Source organism: Sciurus carolinensis, chromosome 14, assembly GCF_902686445.1.
Source record: "Sciurus carolinensis chromosome 14, mSciCar1.2, whole genome shotgun sequence".
Classification (NCBI taxonomy): domain Eukaryota; kingdom Metazoa; phylum Chordata; class Mammalia; order Rodentia; family Sciuridae; genus Sciurus; species Sciurus carolinensis.
Window position 1 is genome coordinate 26,815,607 of NC_062226.1, and position 25,519 is coordinate 26,841,125.

The following is a 25,519-nucleotide window of genomic DNA, read 5'->3' on the forward strand; positions in this document are numbered from 1 at the left end:
CAGGAAGTACTTTGACAACTGTAAGATGCCAAACAAATATTGGTTGCTAATGCTATTAAGCAGCAGCCTAAAGGCCTGCACTCTGACGCCAGCTCAGCACGTGTCTTGGCCCTTGGTGCTTCTCGGCTGAATTTATCACGTTCTCCTACAAGCTGTCTCTTCCCCCTGACAATTACTTAATTCCTTTCTCAGTAACCAAGTTCCCTGAGTGGAGCCCCAGAATACACAGGGAAAATGAATCTATTCCTGTCTATGGGGACCTTTTAGGGACTAGTCAAGGCAAAGAATAAATAACTAAAATGGCTGAAGGAAGACAAAACCTAATGGAAAGAATGTAGCTCTTGAGTTGAATGATCAGTGCTGATGTCAGTGCTGGCTGTGTGACTTGAGTCTCTCAGCTCCCCTGAGCTTCGGCTTCTTTTTCTGTAAAATGGGCCTGATTATAATACCTGCTTCCTTACATTTGAAGTGAAGATCAAATAAAGCAATATTTACCCATGGTGTTGCATAAATGCTGCTATTATTATTGTTACCCAAAGTGAACTGGTCCCTTAACCACAGATGACTACTGCTTACTGAATGCTGCTATGTGCCTGGTCTGGATGTGGCACTTTATATTCCTAAAGTTCAGCAAGGCTAGGAAAGTAAGTTGTAGAGAAATTGCTGGATCCCAGATTTGTCTGACTCTTGTCTGATTCAAAGCCTATATTCTTTCCACTATTTAATTTATTTTTATAAACTGATATAAAATGATACAACTTCTCAGGGTTCACTTACTATGGTGAGAGTGGACTTTCTGAAGGTGCTCTCTGCTCAGTAGACTCTCAATACATGTTTTCTTACTTGGCTTCCCAGAAGCAGATCCCAACACATAGATTGAGAGTGATTCTAAGAAATACGAGTGGAGAAGCAGAGATAGGAGATCGTCAATGAAGGGTTTCTTGCCAAACAAGAAGTTGGGGAACTATAGGGCCATACACAAAAGCATCTCTCTCTCTCTCTCTCTCTCTCTCCCCCTCCCTCCCTCTTGCTCCCCCTCTCCTCTCAGGAGAAGGGAGGTCTTCCATGCAAGATATGCAGATATTCTGGAAACTGTAGCTCACAGAATACACAAATGAACCAAAACCAAGTTAATGAGAAGAAATAGTAGTGTTGAGGGTGAAAGAAGAATGAGAGAACCAAGGAAAGAAAGAAAGAAAGGAAAACAAGGTAAAAAAAAATTACACAAGTTCTTGCTTAAGGATTTAGTAAGCTCCATCCTGCTTATGATATGATGTCATACACATTAAGATACCTAGGGCAATCTAGATTATTGTTGCAATTTTCTTTGTTTTCTATCCAACACTAGCATTACAAACCTATACCTCTTGCCATGTAACTTTGCAGTGTCCTCCTGATTTGAGTGGGGTGTACTTCACCCTGGAACTTGGGGCTTGACCATGTGGCTTACTTTGGTCAATGGGATGGTAGTGGATACAACACAAGCGAAGTCTTAGAAAGGGTTGCTTAATAAGACTTGCACCATTACACATTACGCCAGAGTTGTCCTTCTGGTTGCAAAAGAAAGATGAGTTACTCCAACCAAGCCCAGTGGGCATGAGCTAACCCTAGGCAGTTACAGTCACACGAGAGAACCTACCTCAATCACACAGCTGAGCCCAGCCTGGATCAACCTAAATACACATGAGCAAAAAACTAAATGCTATTGTTGTACAATACTGAGAATTTTTTATTGGATATTAAATGCTCTGAAATCATGGGGAATTTCTACAAAAGCTATACTTATTTCTTCTCTGATAGAAAATATTCCTCAAATATTCCTCAAAAAGAATATTCTTCAAACTGTGTATATGTGTTTTCCTTGAGTCACTTCTTGAAATTATTTGTTTACTTGTCATCTATTATCCTATCACTGATCTGTGAGCTTCATGAGTCAAGAAACCATGACTGTCTCATAGTCCCCTCTATCCCAAGTGTTTAGTACAATATTTGTCATATGGTGGCAGTTCAATAAGTTTTGTTGATTGAATGAATTAGTTATTGTACTATGTTCTGCATACAATCAAAATGGCACTGCAGTTACACTCAATATATTGCAGAGACAAATATCCACACACAAATATAATTAAGTTCTCTTGTTATTTTATAAAAACAGAGGAACAAATAATTCTAAGTGGAAAAATATTGGAAGATTTTGCTGAAATAATGGAAGATTCTGCCAAAATAAAATCAACTATTTTTTGATTCAGAAAGAGCAGAGATTTCCCTGATGGAGATGGGAAGAGAGAACATTCCAATCTGAAGGGACAGCATGGATAGAAGTATGGTATGTGCAAGAATACCCAGTGGTTGAAGCATGACAGTATGTGTAGGGAAATGGGTTCCTCACCAACTGTGAAGAACCATAAATGGCATCCTAAAAAATTCGCCCCGGTCCTCTAGAAAAGGGGGAACTACAGAAGATTTTAAATGATATTATTAACACAACCCTATACTTTTTACAAAGCTCTTTAAATAAAAAGTGGAAGAATAATTGTAATCATTATATCTTCAAAGAAAATTTGCCTATTTGTGTTAGCCTTTTTGTTACAGTGATCAAAAATACATGACAAGAACAACTTAGAAGAGGAGAAGTTTATTTTGGCTCACAGTTTCAGAGGTTTAGCCCATTATGGGCCAGTTTCATTGCTCTGGATCCAATGTGAGGTAGATCCAAGGTGAGGACATCATGGCAGAAAGACACAGCAGAGGAAAACTACTCAGCTCAGTTCATGGTGGCCAGGAAGTAGAGAGAGCAAGTGGAAGTGGTCACAGGAAAGATGAACCCTCCCAAGGAACGCCCTCAGTGACCCGCTTCCTCCAGCCATATCCCATCTTCTAGTTACCACCCAGTTATGACGTCCATTCAAACTACCATGACTAATTGGGTTACAGCTCTCCTTATCTAGTCATCTCATATCTGAATATTCCTGCATTAAGGTAAGAGTTTTGGGGGGACATCTCATATCTAACTCATAACACTAAGGTTACCATTTTTCCAGAAATCTTCCTTATTCTAGTAGATAAATGAACACTGTGAATTCCAAGATCCAAGTTACATGTGTTGCTTTAAGTCTCCTCATCCTCTTTCCCCTGACCCCTGCACCCTGAGATTTCTACACCCCCACCCAACACCTATCACACAGTCCTCACCCTAGGTTAAATCAGATACCTACTCAAATTCAATGTTGAATGCACATACTTCAGAATCTTGTAGCACAGTTAAGATTGAGAATCCTTAAAGGTGAATGAGGCAAGCTCACTTGCAAGACACTGGGGAGAAATACCCATGTGTAGAAGTCACAAGATTAATAATCTCTCCCACTGAGTATCTATTTCCTGATCTGAGCATCCTCTGGCTGTTAGACCAAGGAGACTTAATACACACCAAAGAATGTAAAAGCCATAAATCGTAAGTACAAAGGTTTAATTAAAGTCATATGTGGCAGAAAAGATCTTCTTTATATAATCAATATCATTATCATCAATAAGGTTTCTCTCAAAATGACTTGTAAGCTGGAAAATATAATATTTTTTGTGGTCACTTATTTATAGTTTAATAATCTAAGTCTCTGTTTTATGGACTGTGTGAGTCATCCATTGCATCTTCAGAGGGAATTCCTACTAGGTGAATATAGACATCATACACTGGAAATAGTCATTCTTTATACTCCATTGACCCACAGAATCAGAGAACCAGGTAGTTGTATAGAAGATGATCTCACATCAGCCTGTACCATTGGAGGTTGGTAGAAATAGCAATATCCTCCAGCATTTGGACAAGACTATGTTCTCTATAATAACCCCCAGTTCTAGATGTGAGAAATGGTTTAACTATATATACACAAGAAGATAATGGAGTCAAAGTCAATCCATGTCATTTGCCAGTGCAAATACAGTCTACAAAGATATACACTTATTTGCAGAAAAATAGAAGATAAATCCAATAGCATGAAAAACAAATTTGCAACCAAAGGAAAGGATAGCATCAGCACAAATACTCAGAGGAGACATCTTTAAAAAAAAAAATAAATTCTAGGAACCAAAAGGGACTTTTAGTAAATTACAATGAATTTCCAATGGAATTCAAGATGGTATGACTTCTATAAAACAAAAACAATAACTATAATAATAAATACAAGAATAAAGGAAAGGACAAAAAAGAAAAATAAATGGATAATAGGAAATGCAGACAGTTAACTAAGATTAAAGTAGGAGCCAGGCAAGATTAGAAAGTGAAAATGGAAATGAGAGCTCAGAAATAAAATTGACACTGTGAAAAATTAAGACAAACTGACTTCCCTAAGAACTCAAAAGGAGAATAGCAAAAGTTTTTAAATAATAAACAGATAAATGATTATACATCTAAGAATAAATGATTCCAGAAATCTTGAATAGAGAAAAAATGATCCAAGACATAACTGAAAAAACTTCATAGTGCTAAAAAGAAATTATACAGAAAAAAAAAATAGGTTTTTAAAAGCTCAAACCCAGTTATCTGGAATTTTTGTTAATTATTTAAGAAAGAAGGAAAAACTCTAAAAACATCCAGGAGAAAAAAAGTAGTCATCTTGAAACACACAAAATTCAGATTGACCTTAGAATTTTACTCTGTAACACTAAAATATCAGAAGATAATAGAGCAATATCTATAAAACTTTGAGGGGAAGATACTGTGAAATGAGGCTTTTGAGCCCAGGGAAATCACTTTTCATCTGTGATCCTTATCCTGCGTTATATATAATATTGAAAGAGCCCCCTAATTGGCAACCTTTCCACCCACCTCTCTACCTTCAGTCCATCTTCCATATCCTTTGCATTCTGATCCCGCTCCCTTGCTGAAAAACTTTCAGAGCTGTGTGACTTTTTAAAAGTATGGTAAAGAAAAAAAAAGTATGGTAAAAATATAAATGATAGAGTGTAGGTAGATTCTAGATGGTGTGTCTATATTCTTCACTGTATAACTTTTTTCAATTTGTATGTAAGTACTTTTAATTTTTATAATTTTAAAAAAGAAAAAGAAAATCTGTCAGATCAACCTTCTGCATAGATTCAAATTCCTTGTGCCGTATGCAAACCTCTTCATAGTCTTTTCTTTTTTATTGTAAACAAATGGGATACATGTTGTTTCTTTGTTTGTACATGGAGTCAAGGCATACCATTTGTATAATCATAAATTTATATAGGGTAATATTGTTTGATTCATTCTGTTATTTTTTCCTCCCCCCCACCCCTACCACCCCTTTCCCTCTATACAGTACTTCCTTCCTCCATTCTTGCCACCCTCCTTAACCCCAACCCTAAACCTAACCCTAACCCTAACGCAACCCCTCCCACCCCCCATTATATGTCCTCATCCGCTTATCAGCGAGATCATTTGTCCTTTAGTTTTTTGAGATTGGCTTATCTCACTTAGCATGATATTCTCCAATTTCATCCATTTGCCTGCAAATGCTGTAATTTTATCATTCTTTATGGCAGAGTAATATTCCATTGTATATATATGCCACAGTTTATCCATTCATCAATTGAAGGACATCTAGGTTGGTTCCACAATCTGGCTATGGTGAATTGAGCAGCTATGAACATTGATGTGGCTGTATCTCTGTAGTATGCTGATTTTAAGTCCTTTGAGTATAGGCCAAGGAGTGGGATACCTGGGTCAAATGGTGGTTCCATTCCAAGCTTTCTGAGGAATCTCCATACTGCTTTCCAGAGTGGCTACACTAATTTGCAACCCCACCAGCAATGTATGAGTGTACCTTTATCCCCACATCCTCGCCAACACCTATCGTTGCTTGTGTTCTTGATAATCACCATTCTAATTGGGGTGAGATGGAATCTTAGGGTAGTTTTGATTTGCATTTCTCTTCTTACTAAAGATGGTAAACATTTTTTCATATGTTTGTTGATTGCTTGTAGATCTTCTTCTGTGAAGTGTCTGTTCATATCCTTAGCCCATTTGTTGATTGGATTATTTGTATTCTTGGTGTAGTTTTTTGAGTTCTTTATATATTCTAGAAATTAGCACTCTATCTGTAGTATGAGTGGCGAAGATTTTCTCCCACTCTGTAGGCTTTCTCTTCACTTTACTGATAGTTTCCTTTGCTGAGAGAAAGCTTTTCAGTTTGAATCTATCCCAGTTGTTGATTCTTGCTTTTATTTCTTGTGCTATGGGAGTCCTGTTAAGGAAGTCTGGTCCTAAGCCAACAAGTTGAAGATTTGGACCTACTTTTTCTTCTATAAGATGTAGGGTCTCTGGTCTGATTCCGAGGTCCTTGATCCATTTTGAGTTGAGTTTTGTGCAGGGTGAGAGATAGGGGTTTAATTTCATTCTGTTGCATATGGATTTCCAGTTTTCCAAGCACCATTTGTTGAAGAGGCTATCTTTTCTCCATTGTATATTTTTGGCCCCTTTGTCTAGTATGAGAAAATTGTATTTATTTGGGTTTGTGTCCATGTCCTCTATTCTGTACCATTGATCTACCTGTCTATTTTGGTACCAATACCATGCCGTTTTTGTTACTATTGCTTTGTAGTAGAGTTGAAGATCTGGTATTGCGATACCCCCTGCTTCGCTCTTGCTACTGAGGATTGCTTTAGCTATTCTGGGTTTTTTATTCTTCCAGATGAATTTCATAATTGCTTGCTCTATTTCTGTAAGGTACGTCATTGGGATTTTAATTGGAATTGTATTGAATCTGTATAGCACTTAGGTAGTATGGCCATTTTGACAATATTAATTCTGCCTATCCAAGAACATGGGAGATCTGTCCATCTTCTAAGGTTTTGTTTAATTTCTTTCTTTAGTGTTCTGTAGTTCTCATTGTAGAGGTCTTTCACCTCTTTTGTTAGATTGATTCTGAAGTATTTTATTTTTTTCGATGCTATTGTGAATGGGGTAGTTTTCCTAACTTCTCTTTCTGAAGATTCATTACTTATGTATAAAAATGCATTGGATTTATGAGCATTGATCTTGTAACCTGCTACTTTACTGAATTCACTTCTGAGTTCTAAAAGTTTTCTGGTGGAATTTCCAGGTTCCTCTAAATATATAATCATGTCATCAGCAAACAGGGATAGTGTGAGTTCTTCTTTTCCAATTCATATCCCTTTAATTTCTTTGGTTTGTCTAATTGCTCTGGCTAGAGTTTCAAGGACGATGTTGAATAGAAGTGGTGAAAGAGGGCATCCCTGCCTTGTTCCAGTTTTTAGGGGGAACGCTTTCAGTTTTTCACCATTTAGAATGATATTGACCATGGGCTTAGTGTAGATGGCCTTTGCAATGTTAAGGAATGTTCCCACTATCCCTATTTTTTCTAGTGTTTTGAGCATGAAGGGGTGCTGTATTTTATCAAACGCTTTTTCTGCATCTATTGAAATAATCATGTGATTCTTAAGTCTGTTGATATGGTGAATGACATTTATTGATTTCCGGATGTTGAACCAACCTTGCTACCCTGAGATAAAACCCAGTTGATCGTGGTGCACTATCTTTTTAATATATTTTTGTATGCGATTTGCTAAAATTTTGTTGAGAATTTTTGTGTCGATGTTTATTAAGGATATTGGTCTGAAATTTTCTTTCCTCGATGTGTCTCTGTCTGGTTTAGGTATCAGGGTGATATTGGCTTCATAGAATGAGTTTGGGAGGGTTCCCTCCTCTTCTATTTCATGGAATACTTTGAGGAGTATTGGAATGAGCTCTTTAAAGGTTTTGTAGAACTTGGCTGAGAACCCATCTGGTCCCGAACTTTTCTTTGTTGGTAGACTTTTGATGACCTCTTCTATTTCATTGCTTGAAATTGATTTATTTGTGTATATCCTCCTCATTCAGTTTAGGTAATTCATGTCTCTAGAAACTTATTGATGTCTTCGAGGTTTTCTGTTTTGTTGGAGTATAGATTTTCAAAATAGCTTCTAATTATGTTTTGTATTTCACTCGTGTCTGTTGTGATATTTCCTTGTTCATTCCCGAATTTTAGTAATTTGAGTTTTCTCCCTCTTTCTCTTTGTTAGTGTGGCTAAGGGTTTATCAATTTTGTTTATTTTTTCAAAGAACCAACTATTTATTTTGTTAATTTTTCCGATTGTTTCTTTTGTTTCGATTTTGTTGATTTTGGCTCTGATTTTAACTATTTCCTGTCTTCTACTATTTTTGGTGTTGGTCTGCTCTTCTTTTTCTAGGGCTTTGAGCTGTAGTGTTAAGTCGTTTATTTGTTGATTTCTACTTCATTTGTTGAATGCGCCCCATGAAATAAATCTTCCTCTCAGTACTGCTTTCATAGTATCCCAGAGATTTTGATGTGATGTGTCTTTGTTCTCGTTTACTTCTAAGAATTTTTTTATTTCCCTCCTGATGTCTTCTGCTATCCATTCATCATATAATAGCGTATTATTTAATCTCCAGGTATTGGAGAAATTTCTGTTTTTTATTCTGTCATTTATTTCTAATTTCAATCCATTATGATCTGATAGAATACAAGGTAGTATCTCTGTCTTCTTGTATTTGCTAACAGTAGCTTTGTGGCATAAAATATGGTCTATTTTAGAGAAGGATCCATGTGCTGCTGAGAAGAAAGTGTATTCGTTCTTTGTTGGATGGTATATTCTATATATGTCGGTTAAGTCTAAATTTTTGATTGTGTTATTGAGATCTATGGTTCTTTATTCAATTTGTGTTTGGAGGATCTATCCAGTGGTGAGAGAGGTGTGTTAAAATTGCCTAGTATTATTGTATTGTGGTCTATTTGATTTCTGGAATTAAGAAGGATTTGTTTGACGTACATGGATGAGCCAATGTTGGGTGCATAGATATTTATGATTGTTATGTCTTGCTGATTTATGCTTCCCTTAAGCAGTATGTAATGTCCTTCTTTATCCCTTCTGACTAGTTTTGGCTTGAAGTCCACATTATCTGAAATGAGGATGGATACTCCAGGTTTTTTGCTGTGTCCGTGTGCATGGTATGTTTTTCCCCATCCTTTCACCTTTAGTCTATGGGTGTCTCTTTCTATGAGATGAGTCTCTTGCAGGCAGCATATTGTTGGATTTTTCTTTTTAATCCAATCTGCCAGTGTATGTCTTTTGATTGATGAGTTCAGGCCATTAACATTCAGGGTTATTATTGTGATATGATTTGTATTCCCAGTCATTTGACTCATTTTTGTTTTATGACATGATTTGGTTTCTCCTTTATTTGGCTATTCCTTTAGGCTAGTTCCTCCCGTTGCTGATTTGCATCATTGTTTTTCATCTCTTCCTCATGGAATATTTTGCTAAGAATGTTCTGTAATGCCGGCTTTCTTTTTGTAAATTCTTTTTAGCTTTTGTTTATCATGGAAGGATCTTATTTCGTCGTCAAATCTGAAAGTAAGTTTTGCTGGGTATAAGATTCTTGGTTGGCATCCGTTTTCTTTCAGTGCTTGGTAAATGTTGTTCCAGGCCCTTCTAGCTTTTAGGGTCTGGATTGAAAACTCTGCTGATATTCTTATTGGTTTCCCCCTGAATGTAATTTGATTCTTTTCTCTCGTGGCCTTTAAAATTCTGTCTTTATTTTGTATGTTAGGTATTTTCATAATAATGTGCCTTGGTGTGGTTCTGTTGTAATTTTGTATATTTGGAGTCCTATAAGCCTCTTGTACTTGATTTTCCATTTCATTCTTCAGATTTGGGAAATTTTCTGATATTATTTCATTGAATAGATTGTTAATTCCTTTGGTTTGTTTCTCTAAGCCTTCCTCAATCCCAATAATTCTTAAATTTGGCCTTTTCATGATATCCCATAATTCTTATAGATTCTGTTCATGATTTCTTACCATCTTCTCTGTTTGGTCAACTTTGTTTTCAAAATTAAATATTTTGTCTTCAGTGTCTGAGGTTCTGTCTTCCAGGTGTTCTATCCTATTGGTTATGCTTTCTATGGAGTTTTTAACTTGGTTTATTGTTTCCTTCATTTCAAGGATTTCTGTTTGTTTTTTTTTTCAGTATCTCTAACTCTTTATTGAAATGATCTCTTGCTTCCCGTATTTGGTCTTTTAACTGTTGATTGGTGCGATCATTTAATGCCTGCATTTGCTCTTTCATCTCCTCCTTCAATGCCTGTATTTGCTCTTTCATCTCCTCGTTTGCTTCCCTGATTGTTTTAATTATGTACATTCTGAACTTCCTTTCTGACATTTCTTCTACTGTGCTGTCATTGGGTTTTATTGATATAGCATCTAGGTTTGTTGGGGACATTTTCTTCCCTTGTTTTCTCATATTGGTCAGATGTCAGTGGGACTCTGAGATATTGCAGATTTCCTCTATTGGCTTATAGTGTCCCTGTAGATTTCCAGTATATCACCTCCCAGCCTTCAGTAGCCTGAAGTCTTGGAGGAAGTTGATAATGCAGTGCTTCTGAAGAAAGCTGCCCCTAGCCCACTACTGGTTCCAGGGCTTGGAGCTGGCTCTGTACAGAAAGGCTCTCACTGGGTGGTCTGCTCCGAGAAGCTGGCTGTGAAAGGAGCCTGCTGCCGGAGGGAGCAGGGCTGCTTGGAGAAGTCTCCGGCTGCCCTGCCCCGGTTCCTGAAGCTGCCTGCGGGCCGGAGCTTGCCGCTGGCTCCGGGACTTGGAGCTGGTTCTGTGCAGAAAGGCTCTCGCTGGGGGGCCTGCTCTGAGAAGCTGGCTGTGGAAGGAGCCCACCGCCGGAGGGAGCAGGGCTACCTGTGGAAGACTCTAGCTGCCCTGCCCTGCTCTGAGAAGTCGCCCCTGTCCGGGCCTGCCACCCAGGCCGAGCTTCATCCGGTGGGGGAGACTCACCCTGTGGCTCTGTTTTAGTCCGAGTCTCTCAATGCCTCCCCTTCTTGAATCCTGCGTTCTGGAGCGACAGGAGATGCAGTCACCCTCTAGTCTGCCATCTTGGATCACCCCCCTCTTCATAGTCTTAATCTATCTCTCCAGTGGCACCTTCTGCCCATTATTTTTACCCATCTCCTGTTCGAGTCCCATGAGTTTCTTACTCTTCCTCATGTGTACTTTGTTCTTTCACTGTCCTTGTACCCATGTTCTTCCCTAGCCTGGGATCAGCTTTCCCCAGTTTTTCCTTAGTTTGCTACTATTTATCTTCAAAGATCAGAACAAACATTTTATCTTCATGAAAAGTAGTGGATGGTTCCTCTAATATCCCCAGGGTTCTTACTTTACACTCTTCTTAGAACACACATCACCCTGTGCTGTATTTGAGTTCTTAGCATCCACAGCAACACAAGTGAACACCTGGAAGACAAGAACTGTTTTCTTCAGCTCTATCTCTCTCTGCAATTATAGACCAGAATTTGACACTGAATCGGTGTCCAGAAAGGATCTATGGTTTCTACAGGAGTAGAAGAGAAGAAAGGGAATTCCAGAAGAATGTTAATTGAGGTAACTCTAAAATGAATTCATCCTGCAACAGCTGAGTTTGAGGACAATGCTCTGATGTCTCGTACAAGTTAGGTTCTGCTGAAGTAGCAGCACAGCTACAACACTTAGGAGGTCCAGTGCATAATGAGAAATCAGGGATCCTTGGCCAAATATTAAGGTTTCCGTGATGGCGGCAGCACAGCATTAAACTAAGTGTGGGATCCTTTTAACGTGGGTAATGGTGTGGCTACAAGCTGTGGTTTGAATATGGCGTTTCTTCCCCAACATCCACTGTGATTAAAGGTATGGTCCACTTCCACAGTACTCAGAAGTGTTGTGAGACCTTTAAAAGACAGGGCATATTGGGAGTCCTTGAGTCTTTGTGGGTGTCCCCAAACATCATAGGACCTGTCCTCCACTCTCTGATTCTGACTAGAGATGCAACTGCTTTCTCCTGCACATATGCCTTCCATGATGTGCTGCCATTTGCCACACTCACTAGAGGCCAAACCAGTAGGGCCACCTGATCTTCAACTCTGAAGCTCCAAAGCTATCAGTTAAATAAAAACTTTATTCTCTATAAATTCAGTTGCCTCATGTATTTCACTGTAGTAATTCAAAGCTGACTAACATAATAGCTAGGTGACACACCCATGGAACCAGTCCTAGTTCCCAATGATATCAAGCTGACTGAGGCTTCCCAATTCTCTACCAGTTTCTCTAAGTGGCAGTAGTGGTTATCTGCCTATCAGTGGTGATATCCTACTGACAGGGAGTGGGAACACCTAAGTAGAAATTTACCAAATCTCTTATATCTTCCTACCAAATCACTCTGAGACTTAATATGTTTTCCAAAACTGTCGTTAGCAAGCCACTGTTCAATCCAATGCCGAGATCCTGAGTACATTACCTATTCTCCCAGAGTCAGTGTTATCCACATGTGATAGCACGTGTATTGCAACAAAGCCACAATGATCATCCATGATCAGAAACCATCTCTCATCTCATACTGGATAAGGATTAGAAATAACCGAGCACAGTATCTTCATAGAGGATAACACACTTTCATGCCAATCGGTCTTCTCAAGAAGATCGAACATGCTGTCATTCTAGTAATCCAAAGACTCTTTGTATTGCTCTGTGTAATCTTTTAAATAGTCCCTTCACGCTTTAAAATCATTATTTTTATTATCATTTTGTTAGATTTTTCTCAATCATACCACCCAATATTTCATTACATAGATAAAATCTAGCAATGCTTATATGTTTATTATGTATGAATATTTTACTGAACTCCTTAGTTCTAAGAGCTTTAGAATTAATATTCTCAGGCTTTCTAGGAATATAAACATGCAAATAGTCATGGCTTTGTCTCTTCCTCTGCTATAGTCATGTTTCTCATTTCTGTTTGATGTCCTCTTCTATGGCCCAGAACTTTTAGAAAAAAGTTATACAAAAATATCTTGTTCCTGATTTTGATGGCAGTGAGCCCAATGTTTCACTATGAAGCATCACCATGTTTATTTTTAAATAGTGCATTTATAGCACATTGAAAACATCCTACTCTTAGTTTAAGAATTATTTTACAAAATCTGGAATAGCATGTTATAAAATGCCTTTGCACTATCTGCTAAGATTATCATATAACTCTTTGTTTTGCCTAGAATTATGGATGTATTATGCTAATCAATTTTCTTCCATTTTAAAATAAAGAAAATATCTTCATATTCCCAGAACAAACCATACTTAGTCATGACAGCTAATTCTTTTGATGTACTTATATTCAAACTGTTACCATTTTTTGGATCAAATTTATACTGAAAATGGTCTATAGTTTTTTTGTGTGTAAACATATCAATATTATGCTGCTCCAAAACATTTATAAGATCTGTTTATATTGTGCATTAACCATGCTGGAGAATTAAGTGTGAGATTGTAGGAATTACCATCCCCACATTGTTCACGTCTTTGATGGGAGCACTAATCACTGCAAATTTCCCAAAGACAGAATACTGCTTTGATTTTATTTTCTTAGCAGAAAAGAAAAATTCCAGGGGTTTCCACTTGGCCTTTTATACCATTTCATCCCTTTCTTCAAGAATCACAGAGCCAAAATGAGAATTCTCCTAGTCCCTGGGGTTGTATAATCCAACTATATAGTCAGGAAATAGAAAAACACCTATGGAATCAAGAGTCCCACTCAGCTCTCTGTGAGGTTGACTTGAAACAGAACTCCATCTCCTGAGCCCAATAAATTTCCACTCTGAATAGTTGAATGCAGTAGTATTCTGGCCTCCCAAGAATTAATGCAAGCTCAGAGTACTTATCTAATAATCCTGGAAGAGCCTGGATATTCTTCATCCCCTAGTGCATAGTTACCTTGTAAGGTATGGTAGGGCCATTTGAGGAAGATTAAGAGGAAGAATTTTCAGTGTATAGCTGTGATTTTATGGTAGTGTTGTGTAGTATGTACACAGACTCCCTTTAGTCAAGGCATGTCATGACCTGCCTTAGGTCTGGGAATTTGGTTAGTGGCAATGAGCTTTTCAGTAGCTCATGTCAGGCCATAGTTCATCAGATTGCTGTAGATTTTTTTCCTTTTTACGGTCCTACAAGTCAAGAATAACTTCAGTGTGCTGCCTTCCATTTTGATCCTAGCCACTAACCAAAGATCTGCAGATTCTGATAATGGGTATAACCTCTGACCTTGCTCCCCATAGTTGTTAAGTGCCATGAAAGGGTCTCTTTACCTCTGAATCATCTCACACTGTGTTCACCACCAGTAAATACCGATTTATCCCAGTAGTACCTTCTGCCTATAAAGAATAGTCCAGGGGTGCTCTTGTTTGCATTAAGGAGATTTTGTATCTGAATTTCATTTGATATAGGACAAAATCATAAAATAATACCCTAGTTTCAGTCAGCCAACCATCCAAATAAGAACTATTCCCAGTTGCTAAATATGGCTCACTGAATCTAGAATTTCTGATAAATACACCCATATCAAGCACTCAGCCATATCTAAAGTTATGTTTTTCCTCCTTTGATTGAGCACCCAGACAAGTATTCTCACACACATTTTTCAGAGCTTTGCCAACATAAATTGGCAAAGCTCTGCAATTCTTTTGGTGTTGAAGTCTTCTTCTGGGTTAAGTCCCCTGAGACATACTGGATTCTAACTAAGTTTTTTTAGAAATAAGGAAGGATAGAAGTAGAAAACCAGGGAAATTAGCTTACCTAAAAGTAATTCCCTCATATGATGATGTTATAGTATCATTAAGATATAACCAACACTAGCATGCAAGAGGGAGGGGGCTATTTGGTTGACAAGGAAAGCAGAGAGGTGGGATCTCCATTTCATGTCTTAGTGTTTCACTGCTTTCCAAACAATGCACTATCTTTTGCCAGTGAACTTATTTAGACTGTGCATTGAGATGACATGGTGCCTTAGTAAGCCACATTTTGTTTGGCCTAGCAAGAGTGCAGACACTATAGTTTCCTGGGTTTTCATTCAATCATTGAGCCAAGACATTTAAACAGGTCTTTTTCTTTAAGCTTCCCAAAGCCATTATAAGCACATACTCTCCCTGACCACTCTTGCATTTCGCTTCTTCTCCATGCCTGGCTATTTTATGGTGATGGCTACTCGACTTCCTGCGGCCTCCACTGGGGACTTCATTCTAGGTAACCACAGGTGGTATGGTAATTTGCTGCTTTATAAATGCATTCCGGGCACTGCCAGTTTCCCTGCTATCTTGAGCTTCACCACTTCATTCCCATTTACAGCAGATAAACAATCCCAGCTGCACATGTCCATGGGCATGCACATGCAGATCCTTCCACGCACAGGGACACACACTTCCCTACTTTCTGAGGATCATTTGCTTGCAATTCTCTCCTTTGACAATTTCTGTACCAGTTAGAGTTCTTGGTTGAAAACATCAGAAATATTTCCAGATGAGAGTAACTAGCAAGAAAAATGAATTCAAATCTATGGTACAAAAAGAACAACTGAAGAAACCAATACAAGATTTGAGTACATTTGAGAAGGTTTGTCAAACAGAACTTAACAACAGAAACCAACCCTGGAAAACTTAATCAAAGATTGGTTTGATTAAAAGGATCATGGATACATTATAGGATTAGTAACTTAGCTAGAAGACCCAGCCCATAAACTAAGGGAAACTAGGTGTTCCAGAACACAGCCAGTATGTCATCATGGACACTGTCACTGTCTTCTTTGGACCCTGAGATGCCACTCCCACCATGCCAGAATATTCCAGAATATTCATTTTAAACTGCCTCTGCTTCTTTTCCTGATTCATTACTAATCAAAGCTCTAAGATGATAGCTTGCACAAGGCCTAGTTTCTGGGTCCAAGAAGAGCAATTACAAGGCCATCAACTTATATTATGGGACATAGTTCCTATCTCCTGGGAGAACTCACACAAACACAGGACAGGAGCCCAGAAAAGGAGCTACCTGCTTCACTACCACCACAACAAAATGCTTCCTGCATGAAAAATTCCTTTATTTTCTGTGTTACAGAAAAGAATTTATGTAAGTGCCTATATTTGGTATATTCAAGGATGAGTAAAACATGGCTATTGCCCTCAAAGAACTTACAACCAATATTGATATGGTAATATTTTTCCTTCTACTCTAATATCAAGCAGAAAGCCGGGCACAGAATGGGCTCTAAGAAAAACTTCCTGAAAAACAGAAATAGAAATTCTCACTTAAAGGTTCATTTAAAATATGGTTTTATTTGTTTGGAGGTTGTCCTGATTTAGTGACTACATTGTTAAGATTCTTCTAAGGAAACTAAACCCAAAATTAAAGACTGGGCTTTAAGAATGACCCATGCATAGGGAAATAAGTCCAGGAAATCTACCGATTATAGAGGAATTAGAGAAGTCAAGTGCTCCTATCAATGTCTTCCTCAAAAATGGGTAATTTGAATCTAACAAAGGGTCAAAAATAGTGAAAAATTAACCATTGTTATACACAATTGTTATACAGAAATTGTTTTTACATTTCCTAAGCATTGTTAATGGGAACCCCAGTAGGAAACTGGTATATTCAAAATTGAGCTAAACTACCTAATTTTACAATCATAGGAGTGCCTGCTAAGGGCAAGTTCATTTACCATTTGTCAGAAACATGTTGAGATTTGGAACCATCAAAAACTAAACCATCCAATTCAGCCAATCCTTGAGATGAAAATTATAAATACTCTGGTAATCATAAGAATCCCTTTGATAGTGAGCATATGTTTATACAAGATACCATTATGGCCCTGTTTTCTTAACCAGAGATTCTCAATCCAGGCACCTGAATAAGAATGCAAGGCCAGAATTAGGCAGGAAGTGACCATTTCAGAAACCTCTGGGTAACTGGGGGACATGGGAGTGTTTTCTTAAGGCTTTCTTTTACTACTGCTTTTTAAACTTCTTTTTTTTTTTTCACTAACTGGTCCAGAAGGAAAATTATAAGGTGGAATGAAAAAGAGATGAAAACTCCCAGCAAAATGATGACATGTCAGTCCTTTTAAAAGATGCTTGGAAGACTCTTTACAATGGCCCCTGTTGATTTTTAAGCACCAAAAATGTGCAAATGGTTGCATTATTTTTCATCATGCCAGAAAGTGTTTGCATTTTTATTTTTGTGGGGCAGGAGCAGATGAATTCCTAGAAAAGAAGCTGGCACCACGCCATGTTTCAGAAGCCAACGTGGGTGAGAATCCAGAAGGTGACTAGCAAGTGCATTGTGTTACCATTTGCAAATAACTTCATTGACATCCAACATCCCACCACAACCCTAAAAGGTAAATAATTAAGATCTCAATTTAACAAGAGAATTCTGAAATAATAAGTGATTTTTCCAAGCACCAGTTCTGTGTAACAAGATTTGACCTCAACACCGATACCAGAATTGCTTTGTCCAACGTGACCACCTAAGCAGGTGTCACTTCCCCCATCACTGTTCTCTCCATGAATGGTTAAATTTTCCCAGCCAAAAGACCACGCTTTAGAGGAAAAGAAAAGATAGCTATACCTCCCACAGAAAACTCCAAATAAGCTTTGAGAGTTCCCTTGAATATACACAGGAACTCTGACTTGCCTCTAACCCACAGAATATGGAAAAGGGAACAGGATGTCACTCAAGTGATTATATCACTTTATATAAGATTCCATTCACCCTGTTAGTACACCCAGTCTGGCTCTTCTGCTGACCTAAAGAATTAAGCTGCTCTGTTGTAAGAACGCCTAAGGAGAAAGTCACATGGTAGGAAACTGAAGAAGACCTCCAGGACCTGTGGTGGCATTCAACCGACAGCCAGTGAGAAACCAAGACCCTAATCTCCTATAGGCTGTGAAGAAATGAATTCTGCCAACAAGCTGAACAGGCTTCTCCAGTCAAACCTCCAGATGAGAACGCAACCAGGCGTACACCATAATTGGCAACCTTTGAGATCCTGAGCAGAGAGCCTAACTCAGCTGTGCCAGGAAACCTGACCCATAAATACTACAATCTAATAAATCTGCATTGGCATAAGCCACTGTTTAGTTAGCTTTTCATCATTGTAACCAAAATACCTGACGAGAACAACTTAGAGGAGGAAAAATTTATTTTGGTTCATGGTTTCAGAGGTTTAGCCCATGGTTAGCTGAATCCATAGCTCTGGACCCAAGATGAAGCAGAACATCCTGGTGGAAGGGTGTGTCAGAGGGAAGCTGCTCAGGACATGGCACCCAGGAAGAAAAGAGAAAGAGCTACACTCATCAGGAATAAAATATAATCCCCAAGGCACAACCCCAGTGACATACTTCCTCCAGCCTCACTCTACCTGCCTACAGTTACCATCCAGTTAATCCATGTCAGTGGATTAATCCAATGATTAGGTTACAGCTCTCATAATCTAGTCATGTCACCTCTTGCACTGTCTCACACACAAGCTTTTGGGGGCAGGGGACACCTAATATCTAAACTATAACAGTCACTACGTGGAGATAACTAATGCAAGCAGAGCTGGACTTGAATCCAGGTTATCCAATCACAAACCTTTATTTCTTCAGTTGCATGAGTAAGAACTGAGCTATGTATGTGTAGCTTATAAAATGCGAACCTAACTGAGGTGGGACTTAGCAGCCTCAGTGTGATGACTGTGCTTCACTAAGGCAACTCTGCTCATTGATACCTCTCATGAGCATGAGAGACATACTGTGAACAGGACCAGACTCATCTGGGCTCCTCCCTCCATCTGGAGATATCCTAGCGTCATGGAAGGAGCTGCAGAAGCCAATTTCCTGTCTCTTATTTGAGCTGATTTAGACACCTCCCATCTTTTTCCTCAGCCTCTATCTTTCTCATCTTTAAAACAGAGGACATTAAACAAACTTTGCAGGAAAACAAAGGAATTTAGATCTAAAATACACACTGACACATATTAACAATGAATGAAAGTTGTCACTATTATCTTATCAACACTCTTTTCCCCATTTTATAAATGCAAAACCAAAATGACTTTTCCAAGACCATACTCTAATCTCATGAAGCTCGGAGAGAAGCCCAGATCCTCCAATTCCAATTCTAGAGCTTTTCCTACTACATTACCCCTTAATTTTTGAAAAATGTTCAAAACACATTTAGTTTAATTTATGCTAATTTGAAACATAAATATATTCCATTCAGCTCTTTGAGGAAAAGGGTTGCTGTGTAATGAAACAAAATATTTGAGCTGCCTCAAATCTTTTGTGGAAGAGGTCAGAACAGAAATTCATTTCCAGAGAAGATGGGAATCCCTGGTTTAAATAATTACACCTAAAATAACCATCACAATTAAGCAGCTCCTTAGTATCAAGTTTCTGGATTTTGGCAGAGACAATTGAGTTTCCCTTGAATTTTTCCATCCTAGTTACAAAACAGGATTAATTGAATCACTATGACCAAGTTCCTCCTGCGGCTCTGGGAAAGGCTGCCACGGAGGGCAGGCACACATCTGTAACAGAGTATTAAGGCTTTATCCACAAATCCTCAAGGGACCTCCAATTGTCACGGACTCATATAGTCAACACATTCTAATTTAACAGCAAAAACTAAAAAGTCTGCTGTTCCGACATTAACACAACCACAGATGTATCTGCCAAAATGAAAACTGCCTGCTGAATTCAGTACCACACTCATCTCTTTTATTCCAGCCTGTCCAATACATCTCAGGCAGGTGAGAGGTTCTGATGTCTCTGCGTTGCCTAAGACACCAAGCAAAGCATCATATAGGGATTTGGGCTAGACCTCTTTTTGTCCCGTGTAAAATTCAAGTATGTATTTTACTATTCCAGGATTCAAACCATGAGTCTATGGGGGAAACAGGATTGATAAGAAAATGCATAGGTTCTATTCAAGTGCTGCTACTTTGAATCACACAGCTAGAGAAGTTTGCTAAAGGCACTTATGCATCATCTAACTACAGGCACACAAGCAGCTTATTTTCCACCTTAACAAGGAAAGGCAAGAAGAGGAGAGCCACCAAATCAGGGAGAAATAGAGGTGACATTCAAAGGCAGGCTAAAAGCATTTTCAAGGTTTAAACTAATCGAGAAATGGGAAACCAGGCCATTAAATAACGAACATCAGATGAAACAGCAACAAATAGCAGATTTTAAAAATTCATGAATATTAATTAATATGATACCTCGATTAGCAATAAATTGCATTATTAGAATATATTCCCAGGAGAGAAATGGTAAGGGAAACAATCAGGCCTCCTGGGAAAGCTTGCATGGAAGTAGAAATGGAGAGAAAGAAGAGGAGGAAAGATATGGAACAATTATGCTGCATCTGTTTCTTACACATCAGCGGGGGGCACTTTTCCCTAAATCAGTTGAACAGTCAGTGATGTGAAAGATGAGGGCTCGTTAGGCAGCCTGCAGACAGCACCTGAAATGGTTTGTCAAACAGTCGCGCCTCCAAAAATCAACACGGAACCAGGAGGTGATGCTTCACTTACAGGGGGAAAAGACAAAAGCAATCGAGACCCAAAGACAGGGCGACCAGGCTTAACACAGGCTCATTATGCCCAGCTCTGGGAAAAAAAAATGACAAAAGGAATAGAATGGCAGAGCGGAAGCAAAAATTAAAGCAGCAACAAGGAAAGAGGGGGCAGATAATTTTCAGATACCTATCTGATGCCCGGGGCTGCACCTCAACTCCTTGGTTCATAGCAATTCAACAGGGTGATGTTATTTCCACTTTTGGAGACAGTAAAACTCAGAAAGGATCATTTGCTCAAAGCTACTCAACCCTAGATTCAAAGACAGGTATGTTAGTCTCCACGGCCAAGCCTCTCGAACACAGCAAGCCTGCTTTCCAGAAGGTACAACATAGTAAGGCTAATATCCATCCGTCAGTCAAAGAGCTTAAGAAAGAGTTTTGGAAGATCAGTTAAAAAAAAAATAAAAACTATAGACCTGTGATTTAAAATCTGATTATGTGCTAACACACAATAAGGGGGGATAGAAATTCATTGGATTAAACAAAGGGAAATAAAGGGAAAGGAGGGGAGATGGGAATAGGAAAGACAGTAGAATTAATTGGACATAACTTCCCTTTGTTTTTATATGAATACATGACCAGCAAAACTCCACACATCATGTACAACCACAAAAATGGGAAGTTATACTCCATATATGTTTAATATGTCAAAATACACTCTACCAGCCAGGCACAGTGGTGCATGCCTGTAATCCCAGCAGCTCGGGAGGCTGAAGCAGGAGGATTGTGAGTTCAAACCAGCCTCAGCAAAAGCAAAGTGCTAAGCAACTCATCGAGACCCTATCTCTAAATAAAATACAAAATACAGCTGGGGATATGCCTCAGTGGTTGAGGACCCCTAAATTCAATCCCTGGTACCCCACAACCAAAAGAAAAAAAGAAAAGAAATACCTTCTACTACTGTCATGTATAACTAAAAAAAGAATAAAAAATTAAATAAAACTGAAAACTGATCATGGATTCAGAGTATGCTTCTCACATGTCAGAAAGCTTGAGGATCTACTGTTCAACCAGGAATGAAGGGGACACAGGGTCAACTTTTGTGGGCACCATTTTTGTGAGTCTTGTTTTCTCTGTAATAGGAATTCTGCTGATGTTCTTGTCCAAACAGTGTTAGGTAGTTCCTCCAAATGCTTACCGAGTGTCCCTGCTTACAGGGAGAACACTGCAGATGCCCTTCCCGGCCAGAAACCCAGCTTCTCACACTGTGTGAATTGTCTGCTGGAGGAATTTGGGGGTCTCTGTTGCCTAGAAAAGGCTGAATGTAAGGAAGAGTGCTTAAACAAGTGAACTCTCAGAGCCCCTTTTGACCTTGATTTTATAATTCAGCATGCAGCCAGGAAAAGGGCTTTTTACTCAACAAATATGTAGCAAGTCCCTATTATGTGCCATTAGGTTTTATTTCATTCATTCACTGTCCTCCTTCTCAGAAAAATCTACAGAATCCCTCAGGTCATCTCATCCAACTCCTATGTGAAAAGGAAGTCTACCCTTAAGTCAACAAACGTTGGCCAAGCAGTTAAGACACCATGAAAAATACCAAGAAGCACAAAACATGGCTTCTCTTCTCTGAGGAGCTTAAGATGACACAGCAGATCAATGTGGGACTCTTTTGCTCATTGATAAAAGGGAAGTCACACTGAAACCATAATTGGAGACAGGCAGTTAGTGTAGAAATAGGGATCCGGTGGGATAGAGGAAATGGAGGCCATGAAAACCATCTGCCTCAGGAAGTTGGAGACTGCCTCTGGGAGAATGGAAGGTCAAGGATCTCAGGAGCCCATTGATTACCAAATATACCTGCACTTGTCAGGGACTAAAGGCAAGGAGCTGCTAATTATGTCCCCTGGGTTCTTACCTGGCTGAATCACTTTGGCCCTCCCCCTGCCCATCCACTTCTCAGTTTCTCACTCTTTGCATCTCACCTGCAAAACCAGGCCTAGTCAAGTAGGCAGGAAGGAAAGAAATAAGGGAAAAAGAACAGGAGAATAAAACCTATGAAAAGGACAAGATTTGCTCATCCCATGGATTCTGCCTTTGGGTCCCCTTTTTCCACCCCGGAGAAGTCTGCTTTTACTTTTCTTTAATAAAGTTTCTTACTTTCTACTCTATGCTTGCCTGGGTGTGCTTCTCTGGCGTTATACTTCAACACCTGAGGAAGCAGGACTTTTCACCGGGTGAGCAGCAGTATCAACACCTCAGTTTCTGCCTTCCCTAGCATGTCCATTACCAACCACCTCCATCCAAAATGATGACCTCCCTGGGGTTCCAGAAAAACAGGAAGAAGAGCAAAGACTAGCTGGCCCATGGGCTTTTGGAATTCTTATTCACGTTTGGATTCTCCTGCATGAGCCATAGCAGTAAGTCACATCAGACTCCTTCCAGGTTTCAAGGAACAGATAAAACAAAGGGTTTCAATGCCCTTTTCCCCACCACATCACACTCATTTTTATAATTTTCATTTAACATCATGACAGTCAAATGTGACAAGAGTAAGACACATTTTTAGAGACAGACTAACTCTGGGAGAATCTAACTCTAAATGCAGAGATATCTGTCCTCAGTTGTATCACCTAGTGATTTTAGCATTTTCTGAAGATACTTAGCATCTTTTCTTTTCTTAGATGTTGATAGACCTTTATTTTTTATTTTTTTTATTTTATTTGTTCAAATTAGTTGTACATGACAGTAGAATGCATTCATACATTTTAATAGATCATACATAAATGGAGTGTAATTTCTCATTTTTCTGATTGTACATATTGCAGGATCACATCAGTCATGCAGTCAAACATGAGGTAATAATGTCTGTCTCACTCTACCATCATTCCTACCCCCATACCCCTGCCCCTCCCTTCTCCCCTCTACCTAAAGTAACTCTATTCTTCCCTACCCATCCCCCAGCTACTGTGAATTAGCTTCCACATATCAGAGAAAACATTCACCCTTTGATTTTTTAGTTTTGGCTTATTTCACTTAGCATGATATTCTCTAACTCCATTCATTTACCAGCAAATGCCAGAATTTCATTCTTCTTGAAATCTAAGAATATTCCATTGCATATGGTTCTTAGCATCTTACAACAAAGTAATTGTACTCTTACAAGACCCCTGAAAAAATCCCAGACTAAACTGAAGAATTTACTGAAGAAGGCACTGAAGTAGCATTCGAATTCCAAAGATATTGCAATCTATGAGTGCCCTCCTCAATATCCAGTCACTGCATTAGACAATAACCACATTTACATAAATTCTCCTTAATGCAAATGCAAAAAAAAAATCCAGATATCTGGACAGTACTTGCAAATATTTTAAAGCTAAAGAGAGTGCAGATTGTAATTAGGTGACTCCATCTTCAGAGAAGAAAATGGAGGATGCTAAATGCCGGAATAGCAAACCTGGAAAAGAAGATGGATAGAAATACTGAACACAGCAGTTTTATATTCAGACTCTCCCTAAGCCCCCCACCCAGTGTGCTTTACTGTGCTTCCCATTCAGAACGATCCTCCCCCAACAACCAGCTCTGCCCAGGCTCAAAGTTCTCCGCCTGCCTGAATTCTAATCAGAAGGGTAGATTAGAACTTTTAGCTCTAAGGTCTGGAGACAGAGTCTGTTTCTCGAGGTGGGCTGGGACATCAGTGTGAGCTTCCAGTCCTAGCTTTCCTACCTGGTGACCTCAGGGTTAGTTAACCTATTTCTCTGCATCTTTACCATGAGGATGTAATTCTGTGAATAAACTAGTTAATGTATGATCAATGTTTAGAACAGTGTTCAGTTCATTGTAAAGAATTGTCATTATCATTATTATTCTTTTCCTTCCCATCGCCATCCTCACTTGTCACAGGCACATGAGGGGCTTCTGACTTAGTTTCCCTCCTAAGCCCAGTTTCTTGCCTAAAATACTATCATACCTGACTAGGTCCTAGACCTGAAAAGGTCTCCCCAACTCCTTTTCCCAGGAAGGTGCAACTCATTCTTTATTCCCAGCCCTGGAAGAATTCTGCTGTGAACGACAACCAAGTGATGGGCCCTGCTCAGCTCCCCAGCTCTCCAGTTTGGCCATGTATAGCTGAAGCAATCCCAGTGAGGTCTGGCACCCAGAGGCACCCAGAGGCACATGTGAAGACAACAGGTCCCAGCCTCTGATCAAGCAGAAAAAATATTTTTTCAAGACCCATACATACAGCCAAAGAAAGAGTCTGGGTCATGTCAATGAGGAAACCCCAGAGAAGTCATCTGAGGTCCCTGCTCTATGGTTAAGCTGAAGCAATAAACAAGCAAAGAACCAAGCCATCAGAAGCACACAATACTGGACAGAGGTCAGAGCAAGGTGTAAAGTGGCCTAAAGCAAGCAGGTCAGGTTAAAGACATGAGACATGATGGCATTTCCAAGAGGACAGAGGGTTTTGGTTGGTTTTTTGTTTCGCGCTGTTTTGTTTTCCTTTGATTTCCTGTATAACCCACACTGAGAAGGCTCCAACATTCACTGATGAATGAATGAATGGCCAGCAATGTGCAGAGTTCCTCTTCTCAGGGTACCAGCAGTATGGCAGGGAAACACAAAAGAGCGCAGACCTTAAAATGCAAAGGAGTAAAAAACTCGACACCGATCCCAGGGGATCAAGCCCAAATGCCACCCACCTGGATGCTGACCTGCCAGCCTGCCCCCCTGGTCCGTGTGGTTGGGTTTTGCTTCCTGCTCTTCGAGCCTCCATGGCACACTGATGGCGCTGCAGTGTGATCTTCCTCTTCTCCTCCTTCCTGACTGAGCATGACACAGCGCCTCGTACAGAATAAGAATTCAAGATGCTAAGTGACACAGAGACACCTGGGCAAAGAAAGAGACAACAATATGATTGGGTGGTTCGAGCCTTACGTTTTCCTGGAAAATGGGAATGATTTCACAAAAAGGCATTAAGATAAATTCAAAACCAAAAAGGAAATAAATGAGAATTTGACTATCTCTAGACTAACCAGAACAGCAAGGGGATTTAAACTGAATTTTAAAAGTAATAATAAGAATATAATGGCTGATGTGAAGAAAA